The sequence below is a fragment of the Vulpes lagopus genome, chromosome 8, assembly GCF_018345385.1.
Source record: "Vulpes lagopus strain Blue_001 chromosome 8, ASM1834538v1, whole genome shotgun sequence".
Taxonomy (NCBI): Eukaryota; Metazoa; Chordata; class Mammalia; order Carnivora; family Canidae; genus Vulpes; species Vulpes lagopus.
In genome coordinates, this window is record NC_054831.1 from 131,690,770 (window position 1) to 131,707,378 (window position 16,609).

Consider the following 16,609-nt stretch of genomic DNA (forward strand, 5'->3'; position numbering starts at 1 on the left):
TTTTTCTGCAAGACTGAACTCGTCAGTAATGCATAAAGCCGTATTCAACAGGTTAAATGGGGTCTCACCCCCTTCTGGTATGTGTATTGACAGTGACTCATTCACTAACAACTAGATAGTGCTTTGAAGGTAATTAGCATCTGGGGGACCGGTTGCACCTTTGACCTGAATTCTGGGGTCCTTCACTTTCCTCCTCCTTCCCCCAGGCCTTTGAGGTTAACACTCATGCACAGAAGGTCCAGGAGGCAGAGGGGGGCAGGCTGGAGCTTCTCCGTCCTTAGGGTCCCAGCGCTGGCCACGCCAGCTGACACACAGGAGGAAAGAGTCGGGGAACAAGTCTGGGCTGGGGCTTTTGTGCTGGAGCCTCCCGGGCGGGGAGGCTCGCAAAGCACTTCCCCAGGCAAGGCGAGTTCACCCCAAACCTCACAAAGGTGCTCATGTGCTGGAAGAAGACAGGAATGTGCCCGGGTCAGTTCTTTTCCTTTTCTCATTAAAGCCGCAGCAATGAGGAAGGACACGCGGAGCTGCGTTGTGCGTCCCTGTTTGCTCCCCACGATCACCCAGAGAGGCCGATAGGAAAGTGGCTCATTCAGTGCCATTTTCGTTCCTTGTCACTTTTCTTCTTGTTGCTTTTTCTTTTTTCTTTATTCCCAGTTCTACAGAGGGCCCCTTAACCATTCCCATCCACACAGCCTGCTGACTCCGGCATCTCCATACCCACACCACAAGGAAACTGTAATGAGAGAGAGAGAAGGAGAGAGAGCGCGAGTGTGCGTGCGGGGCCAGAGCGACTAATCCATCCTAATGATAAAGATCATTATGGACACAGAGAAGGAGGGGAAACAGCACATTTCATTGTAATTAGGCTCGAAAGCTCATTACTGGGAGCAGGGACGGAAAGTGATCAAGTAGTTGCACCCTGAAAAATGCCTCCTCCAGATTCCGCGGGAGCATGGCGGCAAGGCCTACAGCGCAGGGCCCACAGCTCTCAAACCGGGGTTCCCTGGGGCCTGCTGGGGGACGGGATTCACAGGGAGGGCTGTGAGTGTTTTTTAAGAATCTAAAAAACGCTTCATGGAAACTACTATTTTACTCCCGATGACCCCGCATAGGCAGACAAATAAAAAATGTCCAGCTTCTTCGTCTAGGGCTGGAATTTTATCAGCCTAGTGGTAATACCGGCTCACTCAGACCAATCAGAGGTCTCACCAGTTGTTGATGACATTGTAAGAATTTCTGGGATCGCAGTGGTGGCCCAGGCTCCACCTGGGATCAGGGTGTTCCTACGGAACGCAGTCATGGATTCTTCATGGGGAGGCTCATGCTCTGCACAGCCAGCCAGGTCTTGGCTCCATGGTACGGGGGAGAAGAATACGTTATCTCATCAATGTAGGGGAAAAAAAAATCTTTCAAAACCTGGGGTCCGTGAAGAGTCAAATAATAAAAGGGGTCCTTGATAGGGAAGGGGGAGGGGAGTGAAAGTGGAGAAAGGAAGGGTCCTTTACTAATACCAAGCGCTACGCTAACTGCAATACACAGATAACCTCATGTAGTCCTCACAGTCACACCTGGGGAGCTGTGGTGGTGGTGGGTCACACTGCAGGTCATTTACCGAGTTTTTATGAGCACCTACTAGGAACTAGGCGTTGTTCTCAGTGTTGGAAATGCAGCAGTAAACAAAACAAAGGGTGTGTAATACACGAGTAAACACACACGTGTTTAAGTACATATGTGTATATACCACGTGGGCGCATGTCTGTGTATACGTGTGTGTGTGTGTGTGTGTGTGTGTGTGTGTGTGTGTGTGTAATACGTATGTATGTAATCAGTGGTTCCCAACTAAAGGTGATTTTATCTCCTACAGGACATTGGGTCTATGGAGACTGATTGCCATGACTTGGGGAAGGTGCTACCGGCGTCCAGTCAGTAGAAGCCAGGGGTGTGGCTGGGAGAGGGTGGTTTTTGAGAGAGGACCCTTGAATACACTGGGATCGGGGATAGAGCGGTGAACAGACATAACGCTAACAACATTTTAGTGCAACAGACAGGCATGCGACCAACAGTCGCGTGCATAGATACATGCTTATCGTTTTGATGAACGCTACGAAAGGCAATAGGGGGCACAGTGACAGTCTTTGAAGAACCTGGCTGAGATTGGTAGACTCGGAGAATATTTCGCTGGAGAAGCGGGGACACTTAAGAGGGATCCCGAACAATAGTAGGAGTCAACCAGATGGCGGGAAGGGGGATGAGCGCTCTCCACAATGAGCTCAGCAGGTGCAAGGGTCCAGGGGCAGGCGCTGGGAGCTCTGGAGAACCGGACCGGAAGCCAGACTGGCTGGGGAGAGGTGTGCAAAAGGAAGGCAGAAAGGGCCACCCTTCCCCAGGCTGCACTCCTGGGTTAACCTAAGCGAAAGCTCAGTGATTATCTCATTTCCAGATTAATAAAGGAGAATTTAGGGATAATGTTATTTTTGTTGATTCTTGGTAACTTGTTAAAGTGTTCTTTGGAGAAGGCGCGCATAATGACTGGATACCAATGGATAATAGCTTCCTGCTGGGCATTTTCCTGTGCAAATAACGTCCTGCTCTCCCTGGCTGACCCCTCAGTGAGCACAGCTTTATGCTGCATGGTAAATGGTACCCGGTCTCAGGGGCTACGGTCCCCTCTGCCCTGCCCCGTGGGCCGATGGCTTCCACCACCATTGGTCCCGCTCCCAACCACACTCCTCCTTTGCAGGCTCTCCGATAACACCGCTTCCTGCTCCATTATGGAAACTGTTCAGGGAAACGCAAGAGGTTGGTCTGGCCTCCGGCTACACACAGTGCAGATCTCTGGACCAACAGCATGGGCTTCGCCTGGAATTTGCTAGAAATACAGAATCTTGGACCTAAGGGCGACTGAATCCAGAGCTACTGAATCAGAGTTTGCATTTCAATGAGAGCTCCAGCTGATTGCCATGCACATTGAGTCAAGAAGCACTTCTCTAAAAAAAAACCCTCCAAAAATGCTCTCCATTCTGGGTTTCTATGACTCCAGAGACAAATCTCCCCAATTTGGAGAACTTGACAGTATATATACTCAAATCAAAGCCACATAGTCCACATAGTTATACATTAAAGGCTGATTTCATTCTTTAATTCAATGGCACAACAGGAAGGGATGTGTTGGTGTTGGGTGCTCTTTGGGCTTCGTTATTTACAGGCTGCGGAACCCTGGGCGGATGCTGTCCTCTCTTTAAGGCTCAGTTTCTTTATCGGTGAAATGGAGATGTGCAGAACAGATTGGGGCTGGGGACCTGAGAGAGGAAGGCTGATCGTAAACAGGAAGGCCCGGGAACTGCTTAATGACTTCAGGAAAGCAAGAGATTTCCAAGGGGGTGGCACACAAATACGTGGCGTGCTAATTGCAGAATCACAGCTCAGCGTTACAGCAGGACCCTTCACTGTCTCTATTAGAACTATTTTCCTGGTTCCTTAACTAGGACTCTTGTCTGTGCGCGTGAGAGGGAGATGAGCAGCCTTGGAGGCAGGGGACGGGGAATAGTCTTAAATCCTTTGAAATTGGATCCAATGTTGTGGGTTTGTGCATTTTTTAAATAAGTTACACCAGATTCTACCCCAGGGGTAAAAGATAGGGGCATGTAAAGATGCCCCCCCTCCTCTTTTTGGGTCTGTCTCAGGGTCGCATCTTTGGGAAGGGCGCAGCTTTGGCGAAAATGGTCCAGGCACAGCCATGGCCTGTATTTATTTTCCAAGGGGAAGGGTCATCACTTCCATCAAAGTCCTAAGGAGCCCTGTGCCCCTCGACAAAAGTGCTTAAGAACCACTGCTAGAGGGGCACCTGGGTGGCTCAGTCGGTTACGTGGCCGACTCTTGATTTGGGCTCAGGTCATGATCTCAGGGTCATGAGATTGAGCCCTGTGTTGGGCTCTGAGCCCAGTGGGAAGTCTGCTTGAGATTCTTTGTCTCCCTTTGCCCAACCCCCACCCTCCACTCACACATTCTCTTTTTCTAAAATAAATAAATAAATCTTTAAAAAAAAAAAAAAAAAACAACCCAACAACCCACTGCTAGAGTTATCAATAATGGCCAAGGAGCAGCTTTGTAGAGAAATTCCTGAGCTTGAATTCCATTCCCCACTGAATGACCTTTGACAAATCCCTTTGCTTTTCTGTGCCTTGGTTTCCTCAGCTGTAGAAGGGGGATGATAGCAGCACCCACCTGGCAGGGCTGTCATGAGACTTCAGTGAAAATAATCCATGCAAAGTTCTTAGGGCAGCCTCAGGAAGATCAGGTGCTCAGTAAATGCCAACTAATTTTTTAAAGTGCTCCGTAATTGCTTTTATTTTTGCAATCATTCTGACTTGCCCTCCTGAGTGCAGGGAGATGAAGGGAGGTTTTTGGAAGAGCAAGGTTTTGATGGATGGTGCTTTGAGGAGCTGAACTCTAAATGGCACCTTGTTCTTACCCTGAGCCCTCAGAGTTGGTGTGTCACTTTGCACGACCTTACTCGTGTACTCAAAGCTCTGACCTGCCAGAAATAGTAGGTTTAGAACAGGAGGTCTTCGTTTATCAAAACCATCTGTGTGCCCAACCCTGGGGAGGTGGTTTCCAGGCATCATTTCACACCCTAACAGCCCCCAAACAGGCCAGTCCCTCTGCAACAAACAAGGAAACTGAGACTTAGGTAAAATAAACAACTTGCCCCAGGGGAGAAGCTAACACACAGAAGAGGAGTTCTAATTCAAATTCAGAACTGTCTTACCAAGCCACCCTTCAGAAATTTCAAATGGGCTTTTTTTTTTCTAGAAGAACCTGAAATTTTGCATTTAATTTTTTTTATTTATTTATGATAGTCACACAAAGAGAGAGAGAGAGAGAGAGAGAGAGAGAGAGAGAGAGAGGCAGAGGGAGAAGCAGGCTCCATGCACTGGGAGCCTGACGTGGGATTCGATCCTGGGTCTCCAGGATCACGCCCTGGGCCAAAGGCAGGCGCCAAACCGCTGCGCCACCCAGGGATCCCAAATTTTGCATTTAAATATACTCTAGCCATAATTATTCAGAATGACCCTCAGAGTCACAGTAAAATATGCGGTCCAGTCTTAATGACCCAACAGGCATTTGCAGAGTGCCAGCTCCAACGGCAGCTCAAACTAGATCCTGAGAGACACACAGAAGGAGCAGAGACTAGTTTTTGCCCTGGAGGCGCTCATAACGCATCTAGAGAAGGAGAGGAAGTTGCCACCACCCGCGACAGCAGCAACTTGGAGCTTAGGACAATGCCTAGCACAGAACCAGCAGTCAGTAAACACTTGTGGGTGAAGGAATAAATGAACAACGAAAGACCAAAGCCAGGGGGCAAACAGTGCCATGGTATGGGTGGCAAAAGGTCCTGTCTCCTAGTCTTTTTCAAGCTTTAGGGTCCCCAGATGTTTTTTACAGCCCTCAAAAGGGGCTCTGCCTCCTGGTTCTGCCATCGTTTCACCTGCCAGCTGTGTGTGCTGCCACCTATTGCTGCACTCACCAGTCATGACAGATGTTGGGAAGTGGTTTGCCGGTGAGCTCTCTGCCGGGTCACTTTGCTGGCTTTTCTGGTACGACTGGAAACACCCTGCTTATCAGGAGAATTCACGCTTGGGAACGTTCAGCTTAACCTGGTTGAGCACAATGGGTGGAGGATTGGTCACAAGTAACCAAAGAGAACACAGCATTGCTAGCAAAGGGGACAGGGCTGTTAGGCTGCTTCCATGTGCTCTGAGATGAGCTCCATGCCCACGGCAGGACACAGAGGCCTCGAGAGCACAGGACAGGCTGTGGTGTAATTCTTCCAAACCAGAGTCTCCCCCGCACTAGACTGGGAGCTGCTCAAGGGTGAGGGTTTGTCTCACTGTTCTCCCAATCCCTGGCACCACCAGTACAACTATGTCCCAGCCCCTGGAATCTGGTCTGTTGGTGATTGCTGTGACCGGTGACATACAGAAGGAGGGAAGTCATGTGACTTCTAAATTAGGTCCTGAAAGGCCTGCAGCTTCCCATTGTTTCTCTTAGGAAACTTCCTCTTGGAGACCCCTGGGTGGCTGAGTGGTTGGGCGCTTGCCTTTGGCTCACGTCAGGATCCCAGGATCCGGGATCGAGTCCCACATTAGGCTCCCTGTGAGGAGCCTGCTTCTCCCTCTGCCTGTGTTTCTGCCTCTCCCTCAATCTGTGTCTCTCATGAATAAATAAATGTTAAAAAAAAAAAAGAGAAGAAAAAAAGAAAACTCCCTCTTGGAACCCAGTTGCGATGCTCGAAGACGCCCAGGTGACATGGAGAGACCACAGGCAGGTGCTGTGATCATCATTCCCAGCTGAGCCAGCCTTGGAGTCAGACCAGCCCACTTCTTTAGATGACTCAAGATGCCATCCTGAAACGGGCCCTCTGGCCTGGCGGGTCAAGCTCTCAGCTATCCGAGTCAGCTTCAGCTGAGGCCATGGAACTGTGGAGCAGAAAGCAGCTCCCCCAGCCTCGTTGGGTTTCCTGACCCACAAAACTCCCGAGCAGAATAAAATTATTAGTGTTTTACGTCACTAAATTGGAGATGGTTTGTCATTCAGCCATGGGAACTAGAACAACTCGAGCCAGACTGTGTGGGTTCGAACCCTGGCTCCGCTAATTATTACAGACATTTCCCAGAGAAAGCCACTGGGCCCCCGCAGGCCTTGACTTTCTTATCTACAGAATGGGCGTCCACAGAGACTCTGTCTCAGAGAGCGGTTGCAAGCACTAAGCGGGAAAGTGTACGTGAAGCATTTAGCACGGGTCTGGTGCAGAAGCGCTTGCGGTTCTCTTATCATCAGCTCAGAATTTTAAGGGGTACCTCTCTTTTGTCCTATCACCTCCCCCCACTCCCTGGATCCCCCGAGCACGTGACAGAGCCTCTATCCTAATGCGGGTCTAGGCACTTCTGTGTGCTTGTCTGCAGCCGTCGGGTGTCTGAGAAGCCCAGCGTAGGGGCCCACCTGTACTGTGACTTACTTCGCAGTCCTTGGCATGGGATTTAATCTTTCTGAGCTTTTTCATCATTTATAACAAAGGGTTAGAAAGCCATAAGGACTTATGAGATAATGCGCACAACGTCCTTAAGGTGGTGGCTCCCACCCGGGGCCCATTCCGTTGTGGTCATGGTCTCCATGAGGACATGAGGCCCCGAGTGTATCTTAGACACGTCCACTCCAGGAGGGAGGGTCTTTATTCCTATACAGTCGCACGCATCTGATTATACTCTCATCATCCATTTGGGAACCTGCTGGTCCTCACGGAGGTGGGCCCAGCTCTGTGGCACGGATTTGTCAGAGCTAGGCTTTGAGTCCATCTGAGCTGAGCCAACAAGTCCGCATCCTGAATGATTGTTCCAGTGAGAGATCCAGGCTGTTTCGACCCTGAAGCCAGTGCAAGCATCGCCTGACGCTGATGGACTGTGATACTGACAGATCGTATCCGGCTATTTTCCTCTGGAAAGCTGGCAGAGTGATATTTATAATGTTGATAACATCCTCGAATTATTTAGTCTCATAAGTAGCATTGAAGAGTTTACAAAGCACTGGATATAAATAATCCCACATGACTTCTCAATCATAATCTATGTAAACTATTGATGAATGATTTTTTTTATTGAGCATTTTCTATGTGTTAGGAACTACGCTAAGGGCTTTACATGTATTAATTCACTTAATTCCAACAACAAATGCACACGAATGGGGTATTTACTCCAGTCTTTGTTACCTAATTAGAAAACTGAAACTCTGAGGACCAGTGACCTGCCCGAGGTCGCTAGCCAGCTATTGACCCAGTTGGGGTTTGAGAGGAGACCTTCTAATTCCAGGGCCCAGGTGCCAATGTGACACCACACCTGTGACAGAGGTCCATCCTGCTCGTGGCAGGTATGTGTGGGCATTTAAAGGGAAAGGAGAAGGCTCTTCATTTTCTTTGCAAAGCTGAGCTGCAAGAAGATTACCTTTCAAGAAAACCAGGGCAAGTTCCCTCAGAAACATGAGGCCAGGGCCAAGAGGCCACTCTGGTGGGGATGAGGTCATTTCAGGTGCCAGGAACCAGATCAATATCCACCACAAAGTCTCCAGTAGGTTCATTAACACTCAACTGACTCTCCTATTCTCTCTGGGATGCAGGAGGGAGAGGTGTCTCTCCAGCACCTGGGTCAGGGTGGTGGCCAACAGGCAACTCAGCCAGGAAGAAGGCCCAGAGCAAGGGAAGGGGCTACAGAGGGTGGACACACGAGTGTCTGGAGGTCTCTGTAATGGTCCAGCTGAAGCTCCAATGGCCTTTCTCTTCCTTGACCTCCTTGTCCTCCTTGTCTCCTGCTGGTGGAACTTGGCTGGATTTCACCGTAAAATCTGGAGTTGGGGACAACTCTTCTGCTTTGGGGAGGTCTCTGGCTATCCATCTTCCGGACCAAGCCATTCATTTGACAGATGGGGGAACAGAGGCTTGGGGAGGGGAGCCTCAGACCAAATGCAGAGAGATTCTTCTAGAGCAGTGGTTCTCAAGTAGGGGTAGGTGGGTGGGAGGGCTTTGCTCCCAGAGGTCATTCAGCAATCCTGTAGACAGTTTTGGTTGCTTGTTACCTCTAGAGGTATCCGGTGGGTAGGGACTGGGGATGCTGCTTGTCATTCTACGGTGCATAGAAGAGCCCCAGCAAGGAATCACATGGCCTCAGAAATCCTGGTCTGAATCGATGAGCCCAGGTCTGTAGGGGTGTTAGGCTGTTGGGGTCAGAACCTACCAGAAATTGTTGTTCTATTTTAGAGAGAAGAATGTTGAGGCCAACCAAGAGCTATGCACTGTCCTCAAGTCAAGCCCATCTGGGTCAGAGCTGGGGCCTGAAGTCAAGCCCCATGTGTAGGTTGGTTGGACTTCAGCCTTCTTATCTTTCCACTTTGCCACTTTGCATAAGAAATCCCTCCCTCCCCCTCAATTACCGCATAATCGTTCGCATAATGTCTATCTCTCCCCATGGGCTGTAGGGTCCAGCAGGACATCTGGGGCCTGGCATGGGGCCTGGCATATAGCCGGCACTAAAACGTTTGTTTAATTAATGAAAGTATTTGTAGGATATTCACGATAACTGCGAATATCAGATAAGACAACAGGCTTTATTGAGCGTGTATTTCCTAAGTGCCAAGTATCGTTCTCCATTATATGTTACATTTTTTGTTCCCGGGAGCCTCATAAGGTAGGCGCTATTACTACTGCCATGTTACAGACGTGGGAACTGGAGCACACAGAGAGGGGGAATGAGCTTGTCCTAGGGGACCGGGGTAGGCAGCGAAGGAGCCAGGATTTGAACCCAAGCTTTGGAGGCCTCTGGAGCCTTTCTTCTGACCGTTACTCTGCCTTTGGAGAATCAGCTCTTCTGGGCTAGCTGAGCTGGCTCCATCTGCTTCTCTTTCAGTCCAGGGATTAGCCTATGGCTTTCGTCTGTCATAGACTCTACCCTTCTGGCTATTATGATTGGATCAGGGGTGGGCATGTGGTTAAAGGTGAGCCCATCAGAGTCGTCCCTGGGACTTTTCCTGGAGCTCCTAGAAAATATGCTTTCTGTTCCTTGGAGATCCCTAATGTAAGGATGATATTGGAAGCCAGCTACCTCGCTACACGGGAGAAGGCTACCTCGGCTGGAGAGAATGGGGACAGTATACGAGGGGAACCAAACGAAGTGGAGCCACAAGTTTTAAGGTGGGAGGAGAATGTGAAAGAGATGAGGTGACCCTGCTTAGCTCCTGGACCCAGCCATACCTGAAGGATCCACCCCAGCATTTTTAATGACCTGAGCCATATTTATTGCATTTGGTGGTGGTGGTGGCGGTTGCTTAAGACAATTCAAGTCGAGTTTCTCTCACCTGAAACTCAAGCACATTTGACTAACACAAGTTGGTTTCAACTTGCCCAAAGACCTCTTTATTTTCTCTGGTTATGATTCCAGAGTGAATGGCTCTGCAGTATCCGACGTGGTAGACCAGGCTTTTCCAAATCCAGACATGCCCACTGGGAGAAAAAAAAAAAAAAAAAGCCTGGAAGGGGATGATAACAGCTGACACTTATTAAGCTCTATGTGGCAGGCACTGCTCTAAATGTTTTACATAGATTCCTCACGAACCCTCACAAGCACATGACTTGTCGGTGCATCGTCATCATTTCATCGTCCTATTTTTTTTAAAAGATTTTATGTATTTATTCATGAGAGACACACACACAGAGAGAGAGAGGCAGAGACACAGGCAGAGGGAGAAGCAGGCTCCATGCAGGGAGCCCGACGTGGGACTCGATCCCGGGACCTCCGGGGTCATGCCCTGGGCTGAAGGCGGCGCTAAACCACTGAGCCACCCAGGGATCCCATCGTCCTATTTTATGGATGGGCAGGACTCTAAGGTGCACAGAGAGGGCAAGCAATGTGCTCAAGGTCACAGAGGCGGTAAGTAGCAGCGCGAACCTTGACCCCAGACAATGTACCTGCGGACCCCCGCATCTAACTACTCTACGACACCATGTCTGCGTCCCCTGCACAGTCCTGCAAAGAAGTGATGGGCACAGGCACAAGCCCGGCTCCTGCCTGCACACCCAGGGCGGGGCTTCCCGACCATCTGTCCTCTGCTTCGTGGCCGCGAGCAGGTTCAGCCACAGCCCGCAGCAGCCGCCGTCCCTGAGGCCGTCCGGGTTGCCGGCTGCATCTGTGCAGGTCGTAAACACGGATCAGACACTGGACAGGTGACGACCGAGGTGGTGATGTGCCGGTGAGATCGGGGACAGGCAAATGATGACACTAACGACTACGTCAAGCCACCTCCTCACCTCGTCTTTCTCGCCTTTGCCACGAGCCTCTCCAGGGCCCTAAGAGGCGAGATCGTGACATCTGCCATGATCACAACCCCGCTTGGTCCCCTTCTTCCTCCTCTTCTCAGCCAAACTGCCTTCCATCTCCCCGATCACGGGAGGGCAGCTGTCCCCCATCACGCTGTCGCTTCGCAGGGCGTGAAGCTGGGCACACCCCCGTGAGAGTCTGTGGGCAGCACATCTTTCCGAGCTGCTCTGTGTGTGTGACAGTCATGCCTGGGCTCAAGCGCTTTCCTTCCAGGGAGGCAGGACGCTCCCGAGACGGATCCCAGAGGGACAGGTGGAGGCAGTGGCGAGCTGGGAAGCGTCGAAGGATCAGCTCTGGAGGCAGGCAGGAGCCTGGGCTGCAGATGATGCCAATCGCCCTGGTGTAAATACTCTCACCACCATCGTGCTGAGCTGCCAGTGTGAGGCTCCCCACGTCCTTGAGAGGTTAGCCCTGGGCTGCCCGGAGCCTGGCACAGCCGACTCCAGAACCCCTTGGGTGGGAAGCCCGGTCCGAGCCTCAGGCCTCCCAAACTGCCTGATTTTCAGTATCAGGAGAAAGGAGAGGCTGCTTCACGGCAAAGAGGCTTTTTAATTTAAAAACAAAACAAAACAAAAACAAAAATGTGAAGGACAATGCAAGACAGGCTGACTGACTGGGCTCCAGCCTCCGTGCTTCCTGAGGAAGGATACCCAGAGAAACCCATGAAAAGATAAATAGCACTTTGCATAACATCTCTAGCTCCCCGGACTACAACCTACAAGCGCATCTCAAAGCTTTTCTCACTTGGCTTCAAAGTGGAAGAGAATCACCAGGACGCCTGCTCGCAGAGGTAGGTGGCTCTGCAAATCCGCTCTCCTAAAAAGGCAGGGATGTTTGGCAAAGTGGCGGTAAGGCAAATGCAGACACAAAACCAAGTGAATCCAGAATCCCAGAGCTGGCATTTTTTTTTCTCAGCCCCCCGCCCCCCTTTCCCTCCTCAAGCCTCCAAAAGAGGAAAAATTCAACTGAGAGCATTATGGGTAATCACAAGGAGACTAATGAAAGCGGGACGCCAAGATTCTAATCTTGTAACGAGCAGAGGTCACAACAACATTTCCGGGCTAACCCTGGAATTTGGGGAAATGGACAAGATTGGTCCTGATGGCTTTTGGTTCTGGCATCCAGGGCGTCAGGCAACATCTGCTTAATTGCTGGGACAGGTGAAGGGATGCTGCAGTGAGCTGCATTAGTCAGGTTAACCTTCCATCCACCCACCTCGCCAGCCAGCTGGCAGTTCATGCCAACACTCCTCTGAACAGTCCAAGGTCACCACTGACCTTCACGCTCTTAAACCCAACGGTCAATTCTCCAGCTTCATCTCACTTAACCCCCCAGCAGCGTCGAACGGTTACTCTCTCTTCCTCGACACGCCTTGCTTCCGGGCCCCGTGCTCTGCTGGTTTCTTCCTAGCTCGCCCGCTCCTGCTCCTTTTCCATAGCCTTTGCCCGATCCTCTTTCTCCTTCTGACCTCCACGTGTCGGCGGGCCCAGCGCTCAAGCCTTGGGCCTCCTCTCTTCTCTACCCGTATGCACCTGCCCGGTATCCTGGCTTTAAATACCATCCCTGTGCTAACGAGCCCCACATTTATACGACCAGCCCTGACCTCTCTCTTGAATTCCAAACTCTTGAATGACTCGTAGACACCTCAAACATGACATGCCCCAAACTGAACTCCCGACTTGCCCCCACCCCACACTTTCTCAACTAGTTCCTGCCCTTCCTCCTTCCAGCTCCTCAAGCTAATATTCCTGAAGTATCCTTGACTTTTCTGCTTTCCCCTACCTCACGTCCGATCTACTAGTAGAGGGAGTCGGCAGGGATGGAGGGACAGAGTGAGAGGGAGAGGGAGAGCCATAGGCAGGCTCCACGCTCAGTGCGGAGCTCAATGTGGGGCTTGATGTCATGACCTTGAAATCACGACCTGAGCCAAAATCAAGAGTCAGATTCTTAACCAGCTGAGCCACTCAGGTGCCCTGAATCCGCCACTAAGTTCAGTTGGCTCTACCTCTACCCCAAATCCCGAATCCTGCCACTTTGCACTGTTCCCTCTGGTTCCATCACCATCACCTCTTCTTGCCTGGATTAAGTGCCAGGCCTCCTTATCTGTCTTCCCCCCTGAGTATCTATTATCAACACAACCTAAACATATACCGGATCCCCCATCCCTCCTCTTCTCTAAACCTTCTACCAGCTTCCCACTTTACTCAGGAGGAACCCAAACCTTATAGCAGCCTTGAAGGCCACCCCCTCTGGGCTCCCTCTGGATTCATCTCTGCTCACATGGCCCCTGACACACTGGTCCAGCATCCTCACCTCCTTCTCTTCTCTGGGCTCATCCCTCAGGTCCATGCATGGCTCAATCTCTGGCTTTCTCAAATGTCGCTTTACTAGAGGCCTTCCCCCCACCATCCTTGTGAACTAGCTTCCGTCCATGGCACTGGGCCCCTTCTCCTGACTTTATTTCTCTCCACGGCACTACTGCTATTTGATATTATTTTAGTCATTTGTTTTCTCGTGTGACGTTCAATTCTCCTCTTTGGAACATAACCTTCATGAAGGCATCTTCATGGTTCTCTCTCTAACTGCTAGAACAATGCCAAGTGCACAGCCAGTGAGAGGAGAATGAATGGATGAGTCTGTCCATATAATTTCCTACTGGGAATTAGGTTCATGGGAGGTCCAGTGTATTAACTCTTCACATATGGAAGGAGATGTCCAGAAATCAGCTTCTTTTGGGGTCTTAAGCCTTCCTGAGATCACTAGTTACAATAATAATAAGCACGATATGGACTTATTCATGTAACATCTGGTCCCATCCATGGATCTTTCAATTTAGGCATGTGGTGACTAGTCCTTTACTGCCCTTTACAAAGCAATTTCACATTCATGATTCCATTGACTACTTCATAGCTGGGCTGCCTGGTATGGCCGCTACTAGTCACATGTGACCCTTTAAATTCAAATTCAAATTCATTATAATTAAATAAAGTAAAAAGTTCAGTGCCTTAGTCACACTAGCCATATTTCAAGTGCTCAGCAGCCACATGTGGCTAGTGGCTGTCATACTGGACAGTGCAGACATAGGACCTTTTTATCACTGTAGAAAGTTGTTTTGGACAACAAAACATTAGTTGGTTATGACAGTAGTGCTGCCATATAACCAACCCATGAAGTACTTTTTCCCATTCTGTAGATGGCAAAGAAAAACCCCAGAGAGGTCCTACAACCAGCATGAGATGGAGGCTAGCCTTGAATTCTGGCTTTCTGACTCCAAGTCCATTTTCCTCTCAAAACAGGGTGGTTTCAGAGCTGGGTCCCCGAAGGCTTGTGCCCTAATTAATTCCGCCGGCAATATTGCAATCAAGGTGTTTATCTATCTGCAGGTGATGGCCTCTTGCCATGTTGTCTGTGCATTATTCACGCCCTTTTCTCTGGCAACAGCAACCCCCTTTTTCCTGGCCACCTCTCTTTCCCCCTACTCTCAGTTCACCAGCCTCAGGTGGGGTTGACCCCACTCTGATTCCAGGATGAGCTTGTGACTCAATTCTGGTCCGTCAGAGCACTGTTTCTCCTGCATTAAGTGAATGAGTGAAGTCAGAGAATTAATAGTGCTACACGGCATCAGGACCCCCACACACGCACACTGCTGTTCATGCAGGCGGCTAGGTTCCCTGCAGGTGACGTCTCTGGTTCAGACTGGGGTAGTGGGGAAGATGCGCAGAAAACGTCTTCCTTACTTCTCCGTCCACAGGCCCACTAATAATGATGGTGGGACATGCCCCATTGAGATGACAATTTGTGACTGATTTCAGTGCTATGAAGCTCCAGACCAGAGCTACTTAAATGTACAGTTCTCTCCAGTTCCCCTGCTCCAAGAGAAAGCGGGTCCTTCAGCCCCCGGGCCTCCGGGAGATCTGTATACGAAAGGAAAGCAGGGCCAGCTTGAAGGCACACTTCCCTCCTTACCTTTGCTCCTCAGACAGGAAGCTCAGAGGAAATTAGGCCAGGGGAGGGGAAGAGGTGGTGCTTCCAGGGATGGAGATATGGATCATTCTAGGAGGAGGAGATTGGACAATTCTCCAAGCCTTAGAAGGAGAGGTCTGTAGGCCTGTGGATAGTGGGAACCCGTACCCAGTCTCTATCGGCGCAGTGACAAGGTGGCAGGGCTGATAGAGGGGGTGGCCACATGTAGGCACCACACATGGGGTGCTGTCTGGATGGGTCTGGATGTGGGACACGGGGGTTCCCTACATTGCCAAAGAAACCCATAGGCTTAGGCAGAAGTGCTTCCACCCCTGGGGGGTCAGGTGGGCCTGGACAAAGACCAGGTCAGCTGAGCCCAGGGTAGATGGAAGACTCCACCACTCTCTGGTCATCAGATGAACTTCCTGGATTACCGCGGGACCCCAGGCAGGTGTGGGGGGCTCACTGACACGAGGAGTCGTAAATTCTCACCACTCCTGGTTGGCCTTGGTCAGGGCTCTTGCACGTGAGGTTGTAAAGTAGGTTCGGCAGGTAGTAATGAGAACAGCAGTCGGCAGGGCCACCGCCACCGTACAACCCTCAGAGCTACTACCCTGGGTTAGAGCTCACTATGCAACAACTCCCGTGCCAAGCTCCCCTTCCCACCATCCTCAGCCCATTAGACATCATAGCAACTCATGAGAGTGTCGTCATACTTAGCCCCATTATACAGATGGAGAAACCGAAGACCAGAGAAGTTAAGCCATTTGATCAAGGCCACACAGCAAGTTAGGAGCAGAGCTGGGACCCAAACCCACAAAGCCTGTCCCAGCTCCAAAGCTGGTGGTCTTCACTTTTGAGGAGAAGGGACTTAATTTTCCCAGAGTTGAGCCCACAGACCCAACCCTCAGTGGATCTGCCCAGCATGATCAAAGGCCAAGCCCAACCCTGGATGGATTTTGAGACTTTCCACAGAGATGAGATGAGGTGAGACGGAGTCCTCACCTCAATGGGGGAAAAAAAATCTGAACTTGTGAGTTTTCTCACCCTTTTCTCACTCCTCCCTGGAGACTTCGGGACGAATGGCAAAGTAGTGTGGGGCGGGTATGGGGCGTCTGCAGGAAGGAAACGGCAGAGGGCAGGGGGCTGGCACCGCCTGGCAGCCACCGCATGGAGCGAGGCTCTTAATAACGCTGGATTTTTCCAGCAGGTCTGCTTGCTAATTAAAGCTGCTTCTCGCAGCCTCTGCAAAATGAAGGCGCCGCACCTGAAAGCCTATAATTTGCCAACATGAAGGAGAACAGAAGCAAGGATTCAAACGTCACCCCCAACCGCGGCTTCGGGATATCGATTAGCCAGACACGGAGCCAAACCCTTGCTTTCAACCCCTGCAACACAATCAAGACCGGCATTTCTCGCCCTGCCACGCAGGGAAGACCCTTTGCACACGGAGCTGCAGGCAGGCGGTCCAGGGACGGCGACATCTGCCAACCCCACTGCCGGGCTCTGCTTCGCGGAAAACACCACGGCAGGGGAAGAGAGAACCACCACAGAACTCGGCCGGGGACACCGCGACGCCCCAGCCACACGGCCTCGTGACTCACGGGACGACTGGTCTCCGGCCGCGGCCCGTGATTAGAGCCGCGCTGTGCGGAACAGACACCCGGGCCCCTGGGCTGGCGTCCGCGGGCCCGGGGCAGCCCCCCCAATTGTGTTCACATGGGGCA

General features: G+C 51.0%; 1 protein-coding gene across 2 annotated transcripts in view; it reads right to left on the reverse strand.

Moving 5' to 3' along the window:
• Positions 1 to 16,609, reverse strand: part of KAZN (kazrin, periplakin interacting protein) — a 785,323-nt gene that overhangs the window by 177,701 nt on the left and 591,013 nt on the right. The window lies entirely within an intron of this gene.